This window comes from Dendrobates tinctorius, unplaced genomic scaffold, assembly GCF_039654945.1.
Source record: "Dendrobates tinctorius isolate UK_male_01 unplaced genomic scaffold, ASM3965494v1 ptg000133l, whole genome shotgun sequence".
Lineage (NCBI taxonomy): Eukaryota > Metazoa > Chordata > Amphibia > Anura > Dendrobatidae > Dendrobates > Dendrobates tinctorius.
In genome coordinates, this window is record NW_027361801.1 from 35,804,086 (window position 1) to 35,826,544 (window position 22,459).

The 22,459-nt window shown below is 44.1% G+C and overlaps 1 long non-coding RNA gene across 1 annotated transcript in view; it reads left to right on the forward strand.

Moving 5' to 3' along the window:
- LOC141048146 (uncharacterized) overlaps positions 1 to 13,938 on the forward strand; it is a 121,840-nt gene extending 107,902 nt beyond the window's left edge. The window contains exon 2 of the long non-coding RNA XR_012219973.1: positions 13,522 to 13,938. This is a non-coding gene — a long non-coding RNA (uncharacterized lncRNA). The remainder of the gene's footprint in view (positions 1 to 13,521) is intronic.
- The last annotated feature ends 8,521 nt before the right edge of the window (positions 13,939 to 22,459 follow it).

Sequence of the window (22,459 nt, forward strand, 5' to 3'; positions counted from 1 at the left end):
CGAGATGAATCTGCTTATCCATTTATTGCCTGCCACATTATAGCTATAGAGGGCCCCTAGAGCTGACACCTGAACTTTTAGTGTGTTGACAGCTAGCCCTAATTCCTTTCCTTTCTGTAGGAATTCTAGGATCGCCGTAATCGGGATTTCTCCAGACTCAGGCTTTGTGTGGGACTCTAGGAATTTTCTCCATACTCTGGTATAAATTCTTGTCGTTGCTATTTTCCGACTTTGTAGGAGTGTATTGACTAGTCCCTCCGAGAACCCTCTTGATCTCAACATTTCCCTTTCAAGTTCCAGGCAGTCAAGTGGAGACTGTCCACTTGAGGATGGAAAAAAGGTCCCTGTGAGAGGAGCCTGGGGGTTGAGGGAAGCACCCACGGATCTGTTACTGACATCGCTTGCAGGCATGAAAACCACGGCCTCCTGGGCCAGAATGGTGCTATTAGGATTATTCGTGCTTCCTCTGCTCTGATTTTCCTGATCACCTGCGGCAGTAGTATGATTGGTGGGAACGCATATGCCAGTTTGAATTGCCACGGGGCCTGGAGGGCATCCAGAATTTCCGGACTGTCTGACACATTTAGAGAGGCGAACCTTCGCACTTGCCTGTTTTTTCTGGTGGCGAAGAGGTCTATTTGGGGAAGACCCCAAAGCGACACGATGTGTGTGAATATTCCCCGGCTTAGACACCACTCCCCTTGCCGCAGTGTATGGCGGCTTAGGAAATCTGCCTCCACGTTGTCTCTTCCCCTTATGTGGAGGGCTGAGAGAGACAACAAAAGTTCTTCTGCTAGGGATAAAATTCTTCTTGCGGAAGACATTAAGGTGACCGATCGAGTTCCGCCTTGTCTGTTCAGATAAGCGACTATGGTGGTGTTGTCCGAAAGGATTCTCACATCCTCCCCTTGTAATTGTGGAAGAAAGTGAAATAATGCATGATAAACTGCCTTTAGTTCTTTTAAATTTGACGAATCCTTATCTTCGCCTATATCCCATAGGCCTTGGGCAAAATTATTCCCCATATGGGCTCCCCATCCTGTGGGGCTAGCGTCCATGATAATTATACGGGAGGGTGTTATAACCCAAGGTACTCCCGCCGTTAGGTTATCGTCCTTTAGCCACCACGCAAGGGAGGTTAGGACCTCCTGGGACAGCGTGATTTTCTTTGTCAGATTCCCTCTGTCACGGGACTCCTCTAAAAGAATTTGGTATTGTAGCATCCTCATGTGGAACTGGGCCCACTGAACTGCCGGGATGCAGGCAGTAAGGGATCCCAGAAGGGACATTGCTTCCCTTAAAGACATGTGTGGCCGACGTATCACCATCTTAACCTTCTTTTTGATTGCTGAGATTTTTACCTGCGACAGCAGACACCTTTGGCTTATGGAATCTAGCTCGAGACCCAGGAAGGACTGAACAGACTGCGGCTCGATTCTGGACTTTTTGAAGTTTATTATCCACCCTAGGGCCTGTAAGGACAAGATTGTATCAGCAACTCGATCACTACATTGTCGAGATGAATTTCCCACTATCAGAAAATCATCCAGATAGGGTACTATTAGCGTGTCCTTCTGGCGTAAAAAAGCCATCACTTCCAGCATCACCTTTGTAAATACTCGTGGTGCGATGGAAATGCCGAATGGCATGGCCGTGAACTGGAGATGCTGTATCCTGCCATCGAGAAGGACCGCCACTCTGAGGTATTTCTGATATCTGGAATGGATGGGAATATGATAATAAGCATCCTTCAGATCCAAGCCTGCCATCATACAATTGGGGAAGAGGAGCTTAATCGTGGATCTTATGGATTCCATCTTAAATTTATGATTTATTATGAATGAATTTAATTTTTTCAAGTTGATTATTGTCCGGAATGATCCGTCTGGTTTAGATATCAGAAAGAGAGGGGAGTAAAATCCTCACCCTTCTTGCCCCTTAGGCACATGGACCAAAACTTTTTTGTCCAGTAAATTCCGAATCTCAGCTTCCAGGGCCTGCTGTTGGATTGGTGAGCTGAAGGATGTTATAATCAAAGAATTACGGGGTACATGATGGAATCCTATTTTTAACCTGTCTCTGATAATGCCTAGGACCCAAGGGCTAGCCATAATTTTCTCCCATTCTCGGAAAAAAATTTTTAGTCTCCCTCCTACTGGAGGGACTGGCTCCTCAGTTCCTGTCCCTGCGGAAGGAGGATCCCCTAAACATGGCACCTTTGCCTTTTCCTTCCTTTGTGGCCCAGCGGTTTTGATTCTCCGCTGATCTTCCTCGGCCGAAGGGTCTTCTCCTAAACGCCCTCCTATAAAATGGGAGAGGAGGGTTAGGGAATCCTTTTTTCCTTTCTTTTGCCTTCGTAAGGATTTCATCTAAGGCTCTTCCAAATAAGAACTCACCCTCGCAAGGAATGGTACACAGTTTTGCTTTGGACTGAGTGTCACCTCTCCAGCTTTTAAGCCACAGGCTACGCCTGGCGTTATTAGCCAACCCCGCTGTTCTGGCTGCCATACGTAAGGAATCAGCCGAAGCATCCGCTATATATGCTGCTGCACCGCGGATTAGTGGTATGGCGTCTCGTAGTTTGTCTCTAGGGATCTTCTGGTCTATTTGCTGGTCTAGTTGATCGATCCAGACCAGCATAGAACGAGCTGTGCAGGTACTAGCTATTGCCGGTTTAAATGTGCCGGTAGCTGCTTCCCATGCCCTCTTCAAAGAGGCGTCAGCGTTGCGGTCAAGCGGGTCTTTTAAAATGCCTGTGTCCTCCACTGGTAAGACCGTTTGCTTTGAGGCGGAGGCCACTGCCGCATCTACCTTTGGGACCTTACCCCATGTCGACAACTCTTCGTCGTCAAAGGGGTACCTTCTCTTTGAGGTTGAGGGAAGATACCCTCTCTGGTCCTGTCTCTCCCATTCTTTCTTAACCAGCGCTTTTATTGCTGGAATAACTGGAAAAACTCTCCTCTTTTTGTCCGTTAGACCTGCAAACATGATTTCTTGAGTCGTCTGCGGCTCCTTTGTGTCCGTGCATCCCAATGTATTTCTCATGGATTTAACTAGATTATCCATATGATCTAAAGGAAAACAGCAATGGCCCTCCATCTCTGAGGAGGATGCTGATGTGGATGCGTTGGAACTATCTGAGACTACTTCGCCTTCATCGGTGTCTACAACCGCTGGTTTGGTAGTTTCGATATTGGAGGGCCTGCTCTGGTTTAGGGCCTGTAGTTCTTCCCTAATTATGGCCCTTATGTCTATGGCTGATGCCTGTTTTGCCGTCTCATTAATGCATTTTTTGCATAGCCGTTTTGTGTAAGATTCCGGTAACGGACGTGCACACAGGACGCACTCTTTATTTTTTGATTTTTCCTTCCTCTTTGTCTGAGATATGATGACGGCAGGGGAGAGGAGTAGAGAGGGGAGAGAGAGAGAGAGAGAGAGAGAGAGACATTTTATCAGCTTGATAGGCAGAGTGATGTCCACTCACCCAGAGAAGCTGTAGGTACCGGCTCAGGAGGCTGCGAAGGAGGCTTGTTGGCGTGGCTTCTATGGCTACGATCCGAGGACCCTCGTCTTGCATGGTCCTTGGTTGCTGCTGCGTCGCCTGCCTGGGGATGCGTGTCCTGCCTTGGTGAAGACATGATTGCATGCCATATCCCTGTGCCCCAGGCCTTTTGTAAGCCCTTTCATACCTGGTACCTCCCCCTCCAGGTGCGCCTACTTGCGGCTCATTAGTATGCGCTTCAGCGCTGACACTAGCCACTCGCCTGCAGATTAAATCGCTCTCTTTTTTTTTTTTTTTTTCTCCTCTGCTGGAGGGGGCGGGGAGCGCCTCTATGCCTGTGGTGCCACCCATCCGCGCGTGCGCGCTGCGCCGAGGAACCTCCGGTAACCCGGAAGTTCCTCCTTACCACATCCTGCCGCTCTGCATGTGCGTCCTCCTGGACGCTGAAGCCTTCTAGGAACGCCGGAGGCTGCCATTTCCTCCGGTTCCTGCGCCCCCACATGGACCGGAATGGATCCTCCTGCCCGGTGTCATGTTATCACAGAAAGACCCCGGTCGGCGCCACCCGGTACCGGTGTCTCTGCACTCCATACCAGCCGAGGAGGGAGCCGGATTCCAGCACTCCCCCTTCGCTGCCTCTGGACCGGAACCCCTGCCGTTCTCGCAGACACTGCACAGGCGGTTCCTTGGCCCAGGTAAGTCTGTAGCGTATCCTGCGGTTCCGTTTAGGAACAGGAAACCAACTGAGGGGGAGAGATGGACCGCCCTCTTTTATCTCTGTAGGTTTCCTGTTCCTATGGACGGATCCCTCTCTCCAAGTGGGTGCTGTCGTGGCGAAGGGTAAAAAAATGATTTTTTTATTTTCATGCCCGGGTATTATAAACTTCTGTGAAGCACTTGGGGGTTCAAAGTGCTCACCACACATCTAGATAAGTTCCTTAGGGGGTCTCGTTTCCAAAATGGGGTCATTTGTGGGGGGTTTCCACTGTTTAGGTACATTAGGGGCTCTCCAAAGGCAACATGACACCCGCAGAACATTCCCTCAAAGTCTGCAGTCCAAAACGTCACTACTTCCCTTCCGAGCCCCGACGTGTGTCTATACAGTAGTTTTCTCCCACATATGGGGCGTCAGCGTACTCAGGACAAATTGGACAACAACTTTTGGGGTTCAATTTCTCCTGTTACCCTTGGGAAAATAAAAAAATTGGGGACTAATTGATCATGTTTGTGGAAAAAATACGATTTTTTTATTTTCATGCCCTGGCATTATAAACTTCTGTGAAGCCCTTGGGGGTTCAAAGTGCTCACCTCACATCTAGATAAGTTCCTTAGGGGGTCTAGTTTTCAAAATGGGGTCATTAGTGGGGGGTTTCCACTGTTTAGGTACATTAAGGGCTCTCCAAAGGCAACATGACACCCGCAGAACATTCCCTCAAAGTCTGCATTCCAAAACGTCACTACTTCCCTTCCGAGCCCCGACGTGTGTCCATACAGTAGTTTTCTCCCACATATGGGGCGTCAGCGTACTCAGGACAAATTGGACAACAACTTTTGGGGTTCAATTTCTCCTGTTACACTTGGGAAAATAAAAAAATGGTGACTAAAAGATCATGTTTGTGGAAAAAATTTCGCATTTTTTATTTTCACGCCCGGGCGTTATAAACTTCTGTGAAGCACTGGGGGGTTCAAAGTGCTCACCACACATCTAGATAAGTTCCTTGGGGGGTCTAGTTTACAAAATGGTGTCATTTGTGGGGGATTTCCACTGTTTAGGTACATCAGGGGTTTTCCAATCGCGACATGATGTCCGATCTCAATTCCAGCCAAAAACGTCAAATGGCGCTGCTTCCCTTCCGAGCTCTGCCATGCGCCCAAATAGTGGTTTACCTCCACATGCGGGGTATCAGCATACTCAGGACAAATTGCACAATAACTTTTAGGGTCCTGTTACCCTTGGAAAAATAAGAATTGAGGGTGAAAAGATCATTTTTGTGGAAAAAATATGATTTTTTAATTGTACGGCTGTATGTTATAAACTTCTGTGAAGCCCTTGGGGGTTCAAAGTTCTCACCACACATCTAGATAAGTTACTAAGGGGGTCTAGTTTCAAAAATGGTGTCATTTGTGGGGGGTTTCCACTGTTTTGGTACATCAGGGGTTTTCCAATCGCGACATGATGTCCGATCTCAATTCCAGCCAAAAACGTCAAATGGCGCTGCTTCCCTTCCGAGCTCTGCCATGCGCCCAAATAGTGGTTTACCCCCACATGTGGGGTATTAGCGTACTCAGGACAAATTGCACAATAACTTTTAGGGTCCTGTTACCCTTGGAAAAATAAGAATTGAGGGTGAAAAGATCATTTTTGTGGAAAAAATATGATTTTTTAATTGTACGGCTGTATGTTATAAACTTCTGTGAAGCCCTTGGGGGTTCAAAGTTCTCACCACACATCTAGATAAGTTACTAAGGGGGTCTAGTTTCAAAAATGGTGTCATTTGTGGGGGGTTTCCACTGTTTTGGTACATCAGGGGTTTTCCAATCGCGACATGATGTCCGATCTCAATTCCAGCCAAAAACGTCAAATGGCGCTGCTTCCCTTCCGAGCTCTGCCATGCGCCCAAATAGTGGTTTACCCCCACATGTGGGGTATTAGCGTACTCAGGACAAATTGCACAATAACTTTTAGGGTCCTGTTACCCTTGGGAAAATAAAAATTGGGGTGAAAAGATCATTTTTGTGGAAAAAATATGATTTTTTAATTGTACCGCTGTACGTTATAAACTTCTGTAAAGCCTTTGTGGGTTCAAAGTTCTCACCACATATCTAGATAAGTTCCTTGGGGGGTCTAGTTTCCAAAATGGGGTCACTTGTAGGGGGTTTCCACTGTTTAGGTACATCAGGGACTCTCCAAACATGACATGGTGTCCGATCTGAATTCCAGCCAATTTTGCATTGAAAAAGTCAAACGGCGCTCCTTCCATTCTGAGCTCTGCCATGCGTCGAAACAGTCGTTCCCCCCCACATATCAGGTATCAGCATACTCAGGACAAATTTCACAATAACTTTTGCAGTCCAATTTCTCCTGTTACCCTTGGGAAAATAAAAAAAATTGAACTTGAAGTATTTTTTTTGTGAAAAAAAGTTAGATGTTCTTTTTTTTTAAATATTCAAAAAAATTCCTGTGACGCACCTAAAGGGTTAATAAACTTCTTGAATGTGGTTTTGAGCACCTTAAGGGGTGCAGTTTTTAGAATGGTGTCACTTTTGGGTATTTTCTATCATATAGACCCCTCAAAGTGGCTTCAAATGTGATGTGGTCCGTAAAAATAAAATGGTGTTGTAAAAATGAGAAATCGCTGGTCAACTTTTAACCCTTATAACTTCCTAACAAAAAAAATTTTGGTTCCAAAATTGTGCTGATGTAAAGTAAACATGTGGGAAATGTTAGTTATCAAGTTTTTTGTGTGACGTATCTCTGTGATTTAAGGGCATAAAAATTCAAAGTTGGAAAATTGCGAAATTTTCAAAATTTTTGCCAAATTTCCATTTTTCTCACAAATAAACGCAAGTTATTTGAATGAAATTTTACCACTATCATGAAGTACAATATGTCACAAGAAAACATTGTCAGAATCACCAGGATCCATGGAAGCGTTCCAGAGTTATGACCTCATAAAGGTACAGTGGTCAGAATTGTAAAAATTGGCCCGGTCATGAACGTGCAAACCACCCTTGGGGGTGAAGGGGTTAATTATATCATTTTGGTGGAGATACAATCTTTTGATTCCCCGTTTTTGCTTTTTAATGCAATGTCATGGCGACCAAAAAAACTTAATTCTGGTGTTTTTGACTTTTTTTCTTGCTGTGCCATTTAGCGATCAGGTTAATTCTTTTTTTATTCATAAACCAGGTGATTCTGAACACAGCGATACTAAATATGTGTATGTTTGATTTTTTTATTGTTTAATTTTAAATGGGGCAAAAGGAGGATGATTTGAACTGTTATATTTTTTATTTTTTTATATTTTTAAAAACTTTTTTTTATTTTTGGCATGCCTCAAGAGTCTCCATGGGAGACTAGAAGCTGCCACAGCTCAATCATCTCTGCTACATAGAGGCGATGATCAGATCGCCTCTTTATAAAAGAATTGCTCACTTGCTATGAGTGCCGACCACTGGGTGACGGTCACATCAAGCCGGCACTGCCAACCATAGATGTATCCAGGTGACCTCTGGCTGTCATGCCAAAGAACCGGTGACCCGCGATCATGTGACTTGGGTCAACGGTGGGCGGATTTCCGGCGTGATTGCCGGAAGCCTCTGTTAAATGCTGCTGTCAGTGTTTGACAGTGTCATTTAAAGGGTTAATAGCTGTGGGTGGATTGCGATTCCACCCGCTGCTATTGAGGGCATAAGTCAGCTGTTCAAAACAGCTGATATGTGCCAGGAAAAGATGTGGTCTCACCGCCGGAGCCCACATCAAAGGTAGGAAAGGGGTTAAACTGCTCCAATGAAGATTAGTTTTATGACCGGATTGGATTGTGCCAATGAAATCTCCTTTGCTCTTCTATCACTTTCAGTGTTTTTATGAACACAGTTTTGAGAGCTAGCAACACAATTTTGTGTTAGAATTGTTATCTCCTTGGGCCCCATGTCATCGGTCACAAAGGCTGACTTTTCTCATCTCTTCCAATAAATCAACTGAATAAGTTGTTCTACTGTAGAGTCTTCTTAAGCTCCCAGTGTGTTGTGGGTTAGAAAGCTAAGAGGCAGAAAAAAAGCAGGTGTGGAAATGGAAAAAAATGGAATGGAAGTTCTGCATGTATAATATTAAGTGTTGAAACTGTGGGGGAGGTGGACTGAGAAGAACATTGATTTAGGCCGGGGTCACACTTGCGAGAAACTCGCACGAGTCTCATGTCTCAAAACCCGGCACTTCCACTGGCACATGGACCGGAGCACTCAGTTGCATAGAAATACAAGCACTCGCACACTCCAGTCCTAAGTGCTGGCGGCAGTGCTGGGTATTGAGATGTGAGACTCGTGTGAGTTTCTCGCAAGTGTGACGCCAACCTTAAGCTGATGCTGTCGCTATCAGAGGATACATGAGCTGGAATAAGGGATGTGGACAAGTATGACCTGCGTTTGGCACTAGTATGGATTTTTTTCTCTCATGCTACCACATCTATTGCCAAGCTATGATTTCATTTACCATATATTGGGGACACAAGTATAATGTTTAAGTCATTCAAAAAAACTTGTTACCACACTAAGCCAGCTCTTGAAAAATATGGAATCGATGACAAATGCTAAGCATGGTTCAGATGAACCGAGAAGGCTAATGCAACACCAGCTTGCCCATAACATCTGCGTGGTGACTTTGTGTCTCCAATTTGAAAACTTAAACAGGTGTTCATAAACAGAACTGCATTCTTAAATGTCTTCAGTCAGTTTAGTTGAATGCCTTTTGTTTAGGGTACCCAGATTAATTCCATTTGCCAAAAAGAACCATGCAACAACAAATGCTATGTGATAGGATAAATTATGTAACAGCTCAGTGTCAATCAAAACAGGATTTCAAAAAGTAAAATGTGTGTAAGGTTTTCCAATTCTTTTCTTTTTGTTTGTTTTAACCAATATCTCCCCCCCAGCAAAATTAAAACCCAGAATACTAAATTGGTTGGTAGATAGACGCATAGATTGGAACTTGCCAAAAAGAAAGCAGTTTTTTTGTGATGCGTACGCTTGTTAAATTATGATAGTAAAGCAGTTGTGCAAAAATGTTTACTTCATTTATTTTGATTTCATAGATATTATTTGTATTTTTAATTCAAACTTTCCTATTCCTAAAAAACGATGTCGCTCTATAGAGTATAGTTACATGCGCAGAAAGTAATTTGCAGGATTGTCATGGTTATTAAATTGGATTAAACAATTATGCATAAACAAACATTTTTTGTCTTTTTTTCTATTTGTTTATTTTTATTTCTCTGCCCTTAACAGAAATATTGTGAAAAAATATGTTGCTAGGTAGGTAAATGCACGCAAAGTAACTTGTAGCATTTAAAAGCAACTAATAAAAGTATTCAAGTTAACCTTTTTTGCATGTTTTTTTCTATTTTTTAATTATCCCACCTTGAAAAAATGCAAAGTAACCCTAAAAAAACTATGTTGCAAAGTATCTATATGTAGGTTTATAACCATAAAAGGGAATGCAGCCACAACATGCAGTATGAACGTAGGGTGTATGGTTGCTAAATCTGACTGCTAAAACAGTTATTCAAAAATTAAAACAAACACCCCTGCACACACAGGCATAGCTAGGGTTTCGGTTCAGGGGGGGGCGAAACTTCTGAGTGGGCCCCTAACTAGGTAACTTTGATTACAACTCGGTGACGTACCCTAATAGTGGATGTAGGAGATGACTGCGCTGTTACTGAAAATAATCCCTTAATAAAGACCAACATGGATATTACCGCCATATGGTCAGTGGTAAATACCAGTCCTACAAAACATATGTGATTACTGCACAGGTATAGTTGGTGTCTTACCGCTGACGTTCTTTCTGATGGAATCGGTCACTTTTCACGTCTTTTCCATCTGGCCCAGACTGACATGACAACTCCTCCAGCCAGGACTCGGCTACAGAGAATACAACAACGACATGTTTCACTTCTCATATTCCAGCCCCATCACCATGTATCCCCAACCTGTGCAAACTCCTCATCCTGCTGATACCCCAATGCTGAGCCGCTGCTGCCTTATGTGTCCCTATTACTGCACCTGATACCCCAATGCTGAGCCGCTGCTGCCGTATGTGTTCCTATTACTGCACCTGATACCCCAATACTGAGCCTCTGCTGCCGTATGTGTCCTTATTACTGCACCTGATACCCCAATACTGAACCGCTGCTGCCGTATGTGCCCCTATTACTGCACCTGATACCCCAATACTGAGCCTCTGCTGCCGTATGTGTCCTTATTACTGCACCTGATACCCCAATACTGTGCCGCTGCTGCAGTATATGTCCCTATTACTGCACTTGATACCCCAATACTGAGCCGATGCTGCCGTATGTGTTCCTATTACTGCACTTGATACCCCAATACTGAGCCTCTGCTGCCGTATGTGTCCCTATTACTGCAGCTGATACCCCAATACTTAGCCGCTGCTGCCTTATGTGTCCCTATTACTGCACCTGATACCCCAATTCTGAGCCACTGCAGCCTTATGTCTCCCCATTACTGCACCTGATACCCCAATACTGAGCCTCTGCTGCTGTATGTGTCCCTATTACTGCACCCGATACCCCAATGCTGAGCCGCTGCTGCCGTATGTGTCCCTATTACTGCACCTGATACCCCCTATACACACACGGCTCTGGCCCACACCCCCTATACACACACGGCTCTGCTCCGTACACGCTGTACACATGCGGCTCCGCTCCATACACCTTGTACACACCTGGCTCCACTCTGTACACCTTGTACACACACGGCTCTGCTCCGCACACCCCGTACACACGTGGCTCCGCACCATACACCTCGTACACATACGGCTCAAATCCATACACCTTGCACACACGGCTCCACTCCGTACAAGCCGCACACACACGGCTCTGCTCTGTACACCCCGTACACACACGGCTCTGCTCTGTACACACTTGGCTCCACTCCCTACACAAACAGCTCTGCTCACCCCAAACACACACGGCTCCGCTCCTCTGTACACCTCATGCATGCATATCTCTGCTCCGTACACCTTCTACACACACGGCTCCGCTCTGTACACCTCATACACACACAGCTCTGCTACATCCACCCTGTAAACCCCTCCTAGCCCACACAGAAACTTACTTCACCTCATCCAGCACCATGACAACCAGCACAGCAGAGCCCTGTGCTGAAGCCCTGATCATGTGACCCCCTAACTCCGCCCCTCCTGTGACCTCTTCACAGGTCCTGTGTGCACAGAAAAGCTCATAATGACATTGCTGACTGTGAGGTGGGGGGCCCACTGCTGGCACCAGGGCCCCCCACCGCCTTCTCAGGGGCCCATAGCGGCTGGGTGGCAGAGTAGGGAGATCGATTCTCCCTGCTCTGCCGCAGAATGTAACTGTATGGGCACGCTGTGCACGCCAATACAGTTACAGTAGCATAGCTCAGTGGGCCCCTCAGAGCTTGGGGCCCGGGGCGACCGCCCCCTCTGCCCCCCGGTAGCTACACTACTGCCTGTACAGAAAAGGTTATGACAAGAAAAGCTAGGTAGGTTCACATCTCAGAATTAAGCCCTTGCAACAGACCTTTGTTTTCGAGTGACATGTACGGGTTTATTATTTGACTATTAAAAGGAATTGTGGAAAAGAAAAAATATTTTTTGCAGCACGCACACTTTGTTAGGAATATGCATTAAAATGTCTTAAATGCAAGTGCAATAAACCTGTAAATGCATATGCATTTATTCTTTTTTCTAAAAAAAGATGGCTTGCCTGTCTCACAAGAATGGAAGCAACATTTCTTGTGATACAAGCCTTAGTTTCAGGATTCAGGATTTTTTTTAGAAGCAAAATTAGAGATATTAAATTTCCCTCTTTATTTGCAGTGTGTGAAGAATGCTAGTAATGTGCTTTTACTGTGGTATATCACAGATAAGTCAATTTACAGTCACATTGCGAGACTATAAAGGTACAAAACTTCCTTATTTCAATTGAATTTTTGAATTAATATTTACAGACTTGGACTAACCCTCCCATTTTCAATGAGCTTTTGCCCTGCAGGTATACCGCAGTCACATGTAGCCCTCTTCCATTCCCTGTTGGAATGAACTGTGTACTCTGTCCTCTTATCTCTAGTTTGTAAAATCCTAAATTAGTGCTGCTTAACTCTCCCTCAGATTTTATAGTGGCTGTATTAGTTCCACTGAATGGTTAAACAACATCATGTGATGTGATAGCTGCAAGGCATTATGTGGAAGCCTGCAAGCCCTATATATGAGTCTTCAATAGTATGTACAATGGTGCCAGGCATGTTTTATCCTCTATCCTTGACAATCAAATGTTGAAGTGTATAATTTTACTGGGACCTACAAAATTTAGAAAATTTGAATCATCCAATTCTCTTCAGGTCGATCCGCTCATCTAGAGATGTGAAAATGTTTGTAGCAGGGGAATTATAGCAGTTATATTCAGCATGATCAGTTTGTCAGCAAAACACCATCAACCTTTGGAGTACAGCTCCATACCAACATGACAATTGTATTTGCAATGTCCAAAAAGAGAATAAAAGTTTGCACTCACTCTCCGATTAAAATTGGCCTTTATTTGAACATGGAATAACGGGTTCAGCAGGAGGATAATGGGGACTTCATGAAGCGACGGACGTTTCACGCACACTGCGCTTCAACAAAACGAAACTCGCTGAAGCGCAGTGTGCGCAAGATGGCCGTTGTTTAACGAAGTCCCCAACTCTCCTCCTGCTGAACCCAGTGTTCCATGATCAAATAAAGGACACTTGTAATCGGAGGGTGAGTGCAACCTTTTTTCTACTTTTGGTCATCTAGAGATGCGCATATGATCACTTCCACCTAAACATGTAGTCAAGGACAGGTATACAGCTGCTTATAGAAAGAACACCGTGAGCACAACTCAAGATGGTGCTAAGGTTAGGTTCCCAAACCGTTAAAGCAACAAATATGAACCTAGCACTCAACTTAAAGGTATTTATAAGGCGGTTTATTGTAGTACACGAAAAAAGATGTTTCGGTCAATGTGACCTTCTTCAGTTACGTGACAGTTACGTGACTCTTAACTGAAGAAGGTCACATTGACCGAAACGTCTTTTTTCGTGTACTACAATAAACCGCCTTACAAATACCTTTAAGTTGAGTGCTAGGTTCATATTTGTTGTAGGTATACAGCTGCTAATGCCAAGACTTAATCCAGGACAGGCTTAAACAAGGCAAAAGCACATATACATACATGTTCAAATGTATGCTGACATCTTTTCTATTTTTATTTTAGGTGTTTCAGCCACAAGAAAGGACAAAAGTTGGACTATAAATAGGCTTCGTCAGATATATTCTCATCTGTGACTGTATAGTTTTACAGCTATATATCACAAATTATAACATTGAGAAGGAGATGCTACATCAACACAAATTCGAAATGATTAAGAGACAGCATGGTAAGCTGAGAAAAATAAAAGAACCCTGAAACAAAGAGAAGAAAAACCCTTTCCTTTTATGTCGAAGAAGAATATTTGACATGGATTCAGCTATTTCATTTCTACCAGAGAAATAAATATACAGTATGCGCAATATGCTTTCCGAATCTATGGAACTTTTGTTTAGTTACCCAAGTGTCACAGGAACTTGCATGGCTTCATTGAGTTATAATTTTATTTTTACATGTTAATACATTAAACCTTTATGTGATGGACTAATGACTACTCTCATTTATTACTATTCTGACAGATACTATTACTACTCTGATAATCTAGACATCTTACAATTAATATGGTTTTGGCAAATTTATCCCAGACCAAAATTTTGGAGTCAACATTTAAGTGTGGATTCATTATGACTGTCCTAGCATACACTAGTCTTAATGAATGGGTTTACTGAAGTATGTCATTAAGTCGTTAAAAGGTGGACAACACTTGATAAATTAGGCACATCTATTAAGCGGTGTGTGCCTCCCACGGAAATAATTGGGAATACAGTAGTTAGGGGAGTAAGTTATGTCACCAAGGTGGTGTAACTTTTAGGGAAATTGATCAGAAGGCATATTGACATAGCTAGCTATGGCTTGTTGTAGTATGTTTGTGCAAATTCTGTGTTGCGCAAAAATATTGCAACTTATTGAGGTACTTTATGCCAGAAGATTGGCGCAAACACCTTAAATGGAATTTGTAACCAGGTTTTTTTATACCCCATCTGAGAACATCATGATGTAGGGGTAGAGACCCTAATTTAAGCTATATATCAATTATTTCACTGGGTGCTGCAGTTTTGATTACGTACTGCTTTATCTGCTGACAATTTACTAGTTCTCTCAATGTTGAGCTGTGTATAACCCCCCAAACTACTGATTGGCAGTTTTCTGTGTGCACTCTGCATAAGCAGATAGATGCCAATCAGTGATGAGGATGTAGTTGGACTACATGGCACCAGGCCAAGCAGCCATTTATTAATAATCCCCTGCTGATAAAACAGTTTTATAAAAACTATACTAAGCAAACCAGTCACTTATACAACAAAGGAAATGTCTTTTTACATTATGCATCTCTCAGATTAGGTGTTAATAACATGGTGTCAGATTTACTTTTCAAAATTGTTCCCTCTTATTTATCTATGCAAACTGAGATTGAATTATGGCTAATTTCGCTTGGCAAATTTCTAACACTTTCACTTGTTCTGCCTATTACCGTTATACATAAGGGGTCAAAACTAGAATATCTTCAGTATGTTAGAGCTTTAAAATCGCTAATGCACATGAATGGTATGTCAGTATTACTAATACGTGAGCAGGTGTCACGCCCGCAGGTGGTGCACGTGGATGGTGGACCCATGGGCCACAGGTCCGAACCTGCCTATGAAGAGGTGTAGCTAAGCAGCTTCCTGATGTTCCCTGCAGCTCTTGATGCTGTAGACAGATTCTGCTGAAGGTAGCCACCAGGTACCACTCCTAAACAGGTGCCGGTAGTGCAGCTGCCAATCCCAGTGGTTTGGCTTGCTGACGTGGGGAGAGGTCACTGACTAGATGGAACTGGAGAATGACGGACTGTACAGACAGCTTGAATATAGAAGATAGGTTTTTGTTCAGACCCATAGATATCAGCAACAATTTGGCAGCTGACCGTACTAGGACCAGGAACAATGGACACTGGACTAGGCGCAGCAGGCCAGGGTTCAGGTATAGATACCACAGATGCAGTTTCAGAAATAGTTTGCCGCCAAAGCGGTGTCAAAAACATAGGCAAACTCGCTGACGGCAGAATCCTTGGTAGAGGTCCGCAAACTGTGGAATCTTGGGATCAGCAAAACGCAGGAAGGGACATATAAAGGTGTTTAACTGGTTTTTGCTGAAACTCCTGATGGTGGAGACACAAGGTAGCCACCAGGTACCACTTCTAGGCAGGCACCGGTTCTGCATCTGCCAATCCCATGTGTCAGATTCGCTGAGGCAAGGTGATGTGACTGAGGTCACTGACTAACCAGACCCAGGGACTGATGGACTTTATGGACAGCATGAATATAAATATTACTTTAGTCACATCACTGAGGACAAAAGCCAATTGGTATTCATGTAATTGTGCACCTCGGCTACATACCGTTTAGATGACATATAGCAGTATAGGACTTTGAGATATTTTCTCACTTTTCTATGAGACCACTAGGTCTCCCCACTAGGGGTACTTTGAAAAAATTTTTTCTACATATATGTGTGGTGTTTGTTTATTTTTCAGCGTTAGTATGTCAAGGGTGCATTAGGATATTCAGGGATACCGATGTTGAGGGGGGAGCCATCACATCTACAACCTTGGTGCCAGCCTCCACTGAAACTTAGGGCGATTTCCTAGGGCTCTTCAAGGGAGAGATTAGCCTTTTTTTTATATTGGGCTATTATACTTCTTCCCTGCTGGCCCATATCTTCTTATTGCACCATTTTTAATGTAAAATTGATTTTTAATATATATCAGTAAAAGTTAATTCTTAGAGGTCTATTTCTCTTTTCAAGCTATATTGGCCTAATGGGACACATGATACTGGAAGAACTATATAATAAACAATGGGAACACAGGACTAGTAATAATATATACTAGAGACGGGGACCTGGCAAAATACAGTTGCACACTGCAAACCACCTAACACAAACTGTAAGGTTTGCTCATACACCTTTTTGTTGGGGAGGGTGCCGTTAATACAAGATGCCTCCCAGCTACTGGCTGGGAGGCAACTTGCAGGTGAATACTATAACTAAATGGCTCCCAGCTCACAGCTGGAGGCAGTTTACTATGTATGCACCGCCAAACCAGAGCGCGTCGTGCACAGAGGAGAGGAAGGAGGCACACGGAAATGCTGTTGCTGCTGGAGTGGTGAGTTCCCTCATGGAGGGAGTAGTGAAAAAATGCAGAGATGCTAGCAGACTCTAAGGTACTTGCTACACATATGACATAGCGCATGTGTTATTTCCATATTTATTCCGTTTAATTCACTTTGGTACTCCCAGATGCCAACCTCTACGGTGCTGTCCTACATGGTTGTACAATATTAATTTCCAAGCTATTTATGCTAGAGTAATACACCATATTGACTACATCATTAGGTTAAGATTACCTATACTACATGTAAAATATGTATATACAGGGTGGGCCATTTATATGGATACACCTAAATAAAATTGGAATGGTTGGTGATATCAACTTCCTGTTTGTGGCACATTAGTATATGGAAGGGGGAAAATTTTTCAAGATGGGTGGTGACTATGGTTGCCATATTGAAGTTTGCATTTTGGATCCAACTTTATTTTCTCCAATGGGAAGAGGGTTATGTGACACATATGGTGTGCTTGGTTTTAACGTAACTATATTATTTCATGAGTTATTTACAAGTTTATGACCACTTATAAAATGTGTTCAAAGTGCTGCCCATTGTGTTGGATTGTCAATGCAACCCTCTTCTCCCGCTCTTGACACACTGATAGCAACACCGCAGAAGAAATTCTTTCACAGGCTTCCAGTATCTGTTGTTTCAGATGCTGCACATCTCATATCTTCACAGCATAGACAATTGCCTTCAGGTGACCCAAAAAATAAAAGTCTAAGGGGGTCACATCGGGAGACCTTGGTGGCCATTCAACTGGCCCACGACAACCAATCCACTTTCCAAGAACATGTTCATTCCTACTGTAAAGCACGGCGGTGGATCGCTGATGTTTTGGGGATGTGTGAGCTACAAAGGAACAGGAAACTCGGTCAAAGTTGAAGGAAAGGTTAATGCAGCACATTATCAGCAAATACTGCTGCGCATGGGACATACTTGGATGTTCCAACATGACAACTATCCAAAACACAAGGCCAAGTCAACTTGTCATTAGCTGCAGCAAAACAAAGTGAAGGTTCTGGAGTGGCCATCTCAGTTTCCTGACCTCATTATCATTGAGCCACTCTGCGGAGATCTCAAGCGCACAGTTCATGCTAGACAGCCCAGGATTTTACACAAACTGGAGGCATTTTGCCAAAGAGAGTGGGCAGCTTTACCATATAAGAAAATAAAGAATCTCATTCACAACTACCACAAAAGACTTCAAGCTGTCATTGATGTTAGAGGGGGCACAGCACGGTATTAAGAAATGGGGTATGTAAACTTTTGATCAGGGTCATTTGGATGTTTTGGGTTGTCATTATGATTTAAAAAGAGAAAACACAGTAGTTTGACAACAAATGGCTTCACTCAACCACTAACCACGAGTGGCGAAAAAGTTTTGGTGTTATCATTCATATTCTCTGAAAAAAGGTCAAGAAAGCAAAAATTCTGCAGGGGTATGTAAACTTTTAAGCACAACTGTATTTTCAACCTCTTTTAGTCCTATCCTTATTCTTATAATTAAATTTTTGGCCTATTGCCTTATAAAAAGCATATTGAAACACAATCCTAAATGAAATTAGTTAAGCAATTTTTTGTCTATAATCAGTAGCAATTCAACAATATAACAAGATGATCAGTCCCTTTAAGACATATTTAACATGGACCGCGTACTAGGTACCCACCGGTATGTATGCGTCCTGTGCAGTGCAGACGAACGCGGTTCACAGCGTCTGGGGACAGAGACAGGACAACACGCGACCCCCGGCAAACAGGACCTGCGACATGTGACCACTGGGGGGTGGGACTGGGGCAGAGCCAACAGCAGGAGAATATTCAGGGCCAAGCAAGTCTGGAAACCAGGAGAGGCAGAAACATTACCAAGGGAACAGACAGAACGGATAGTCAAACCATGCGGAAGTCAAAGAACCAGATGAGCAAACAGACCGTACCAAATCAGCAGGCAAATAAAAAATTGGAAACAGACCGGTTCAGAACCAAAGTATCACACAAGAGAACAGACACAATGCATAGGCACACAGAGGTCAACTTAACTCAGCCAAGGGCAGGAGTATAACTGACAATGATTTGAGCAACCGGTGGGTATAAAGAGCCTTCCCAGATCCAGAGAGAGGCCACAATGATTAACCCCTGGCACACCAGTCACAAGCCTACCATAGGATTATGACACTACTGACTACGTGATTCTCAATTATCACTCGAGTATCACGGTGTTCGACTGTACTAGTAACTCGACACGTAATGGGAAGTGCTCTATATAAAAGTCAAATCCCCACCTCACATTTTTGGCACCTGTTACACAGCCAATAAGCATGCGAGGATTGCTTATGCGTCACTTTATTGCTGCACCCAACTTGTTTGTGGCATTACTATGATTGGCTGGCTGTGTGACATCATCAAGGCTTCTAAAAGAACAGGTGCCACCCGATTCAGCATAATAATGTCATTGCACACCTCTGTGACACTTTGTATTGGAGTGAGCGAGTGCTTATCTAGACCTGTGTGTGCACAGTCCAACAAATCAGAGGGTTATGCTGTTGATACTGGTGCTGAAGCTGTGCTGTCATACTTCTAAGGGCTAATTGTTTGCTTTGCTGTTTATGTCACATACAATCTGCATTTAGCCTAGGGAGGGAGAGAGAGTCGCAGGAGAAAGGAGAGTGACAGAATCTAGTCTGTAGACAGCGATTAGGGTTGTGTAGTCCATTGGTAAAAATGTAGATTTTTGGGGGGGTTGAAAAAATTGAATATACTTTGATCCATCAAGTATTATGTGATTTTTGTTACCTACATACTATTCTGTATGAATGTTTTTTTTATATATAACACTCCAAAAAAGCATTAAAAATTTTGCAGGGTTAAATTTGTCACCCACACAGTATTACGTAGTCTAGCGTACATTTCCTGTGATCTATAAAACTTAAAAAAAAAGCGTTAAAAATTGTTGCAGGCTTAAATTTCTATGTCATACAGTTTCACGTGTTCTGGGGTACATTTCTGTGATATCTAACACCTCAAAAAAATGTTAAAAAAATTAGCTACCTTACATTTCTCACTCATACAGTGCAACGTAATCTGGGGTAAATTTCTATGACATTATCTAATGCCATAAAAAAGCGTTAAAAATATTGTCTGTGAGCTTCAGTTTGGCTGCATCTTAAGCAGAGCTCCTGAAAGTTGCACCTTTGGACACTCTCTACCGACATACCAGTATTGGAGACGGCAACCAAAATGGGATAAGACCAGGACAAATGATCTAGACCATTGGATCCAGCTCTCCTGATACCCCGGAAGACCCAGGCCATGTGTGGGTCGCTGGAGAAGTCACACTGTGGGTGACTGCAGAGCTTCACATACAGATTGCTGGATGGAAAGCGCCTGCATGTACTCCTGTAGCAGAGATCTCTGTGCTGAGAGGTGGGTGAGATATAGGCCAGAGTCACAATAGACGTATAAAATATTGGTCCATTTTTCACGGTCGAGAATCACAGAAATGTTCCCTGAACAATGATCCGTAAGTCATCCGTGTGCAATGCGAAGATGCGATTTTGACAGGATATGATACATGGTTTACATACAGTAAACCATTGCATAGCCATTATTTTTTAAATGTCCCTCACTAATATTGTTAGTAGTGTGTGTGTGTGTGTGTGTGTGTGTGTGTAAAATTTTGGAGCTGTAGGTGTTAAACTAAAGGATTAATGCAAGGAAAAAACTGGCATGGGTTCCCGCCCAATTTTCTCCGCCAGAGAGGGCAAGCTAGTGACTGAGGGCAGATATTAATAGCCTAGAGAGGGACTATTGTTTTTGCCCCCCTAGCTAAAAATATCTGCTCCCAGCCACCCCAGAAAAGGTGCATCTGTAAGATGCGCCAACTCTGGCACTTACCCTATCTCTTCCCATTGCCCTGTAGTGGGTGGCATATGGGGTAATAAGGGGTTAATGTCACTTTGCTCTGTGGTGTACAGCCGGGCCGGTCGCATTAGCACCGCTCTCGGTTGCAAACTATTTAACCCCTTCAGATGGATTGCGGCATGGGACTTGACTACGGCAGACAGGTATGGGATATTGTTGCATTTTTACTTTGGATTTTTTGCCGGAGAGCAAGGGCTTTGAATGGTTGGGAGTGTAATAAAGATGGAAGCAATGTGTGTTTATTTATTTAAAAAAAGTCTTTATTGTTAATGTGTGTGTGTTTTAACCCTTTCAGACTAGTGGACTAATAATGGATAAGTGTCTTATTGGCACCTCTCCATTATTAACCAGGCTTAATGCAACCTTACAATAGCAAGATGAAATTAACCCCTTATTACACCATATGCCACCCACAACAGGGCAATGGGAAGAGAGCAGGTAAGTGCCGGAATTTTCTGGGGTGGGTGGGGGCAGATTTTTTTAGCCAGTGGGGCCCAATAACAATGGTCCCTCTCTAGGCTATTAATATCTACCCTCAGGCACTGGCTTGCCCTCTCTGGTGGAGAAAATTGCGCAGGAATCCACACCAGTTTTTTACGTGAATTAATCCTTTAACTTAACACCTACAGCTCCAAAATTTAACACACACACTACTAACATTATTAAGGAGGGACATTTAAAAAAATAATGGATATGCAATGATTTTCTGTATGTAAACCATTTATCATATCCTGTGGGGTTCTGTAATGATTTTACAGATGCCAACAATTGATTTTTCACATATTCTGCTATCTATATCTCTAAGTCTGGTTTCACACTTGCGTTTTTTTGCGCTGTTTTTTAGCGCAAAATATGCATGCGTTTTTTTCCTATATTTTACATGGGGTGCGCTTATGTGCGCATACACATGCATTTGTACGCGTTTGTATGCGCATGCGTTTTTTGTAGTGTGCGCTGAGGCACACAAAATGCATCCTGTTGCATTTTTTGTGCGTCTGACTTACCCCAAAAAAACGCATGCGCATGCAATGCGTTTTATTAGAGCAAAACACCCATTGTAGTCTATGGGTGCGCATATGTGCGCATTGTAATGTGCACGTATTCGCAAAAAAACGCACGCAAACGCATGATGCATTTTTTCCATGCGTTTTTGTGCGCAAAAGCACGCAGCAAAAAACCGCAAGTGTGAAAGTAGCCTAAGAAATATAAATATACTAGCTGAAGAGCCCGGCGTTGCCTGGGCATAGTAACCAACTGTGGTTAGTTATAACTAGTGTTGAGCTTTCCGATACCGCAAGTATCGGGTATCGGCCGATATTTGCCGTATCGGAATTCCGATACCGAGTACCGATACTTTTTTCGTATCGGATACCAAAATCGGAAGTCCAAAATGCAATGAGCCACTTTTGTGGCTCTGATTGGCTGCCGAAATGATGTCATCATGATGCGCTGTCTGTGCGCATCATGATGCGCCGTCAGTTTGGGCATTCGGGGGGGCTGTGCCGACTGTCCAGGGGTCTGTGCCGGCCTGCCGGTGGTCTGTGCAGGCTCCGGGGGTCTGTGCCGGCCTGCCGGGGGGCTGTGCCGGCCTGCCGGTGGTCTGTGCAGGCTCCGGTGGTCTGTGCCGGCCTGCCGGGGGGCTGTGCCGGCCTGCCGGTGGTCTGTGCAGGGTCCGGGGGTCTGTGCCGGCCTGCCGGGGGGGCTGTGCCGGCCTGCCGGTGGTCTGTGCAGGCTCTGGGGGGCTTGCCGGCCTGCCGGGGGGCTGTGCCGGCCTGCCGGTGGTCTGTGCAGGCTCCGGTGGTCTGTGCCGGCCTGCCGGGGGGCTGTGCCGGCCTGCCGGTGGTCTGTGCAGGCTGCGGGGGTCTGTGTCGGCCTGCCCGTGGTCTGTGCAGGCTCCGGGGGTCTGTGCAGGCATCGTCCGATGGGACTACAAGTCC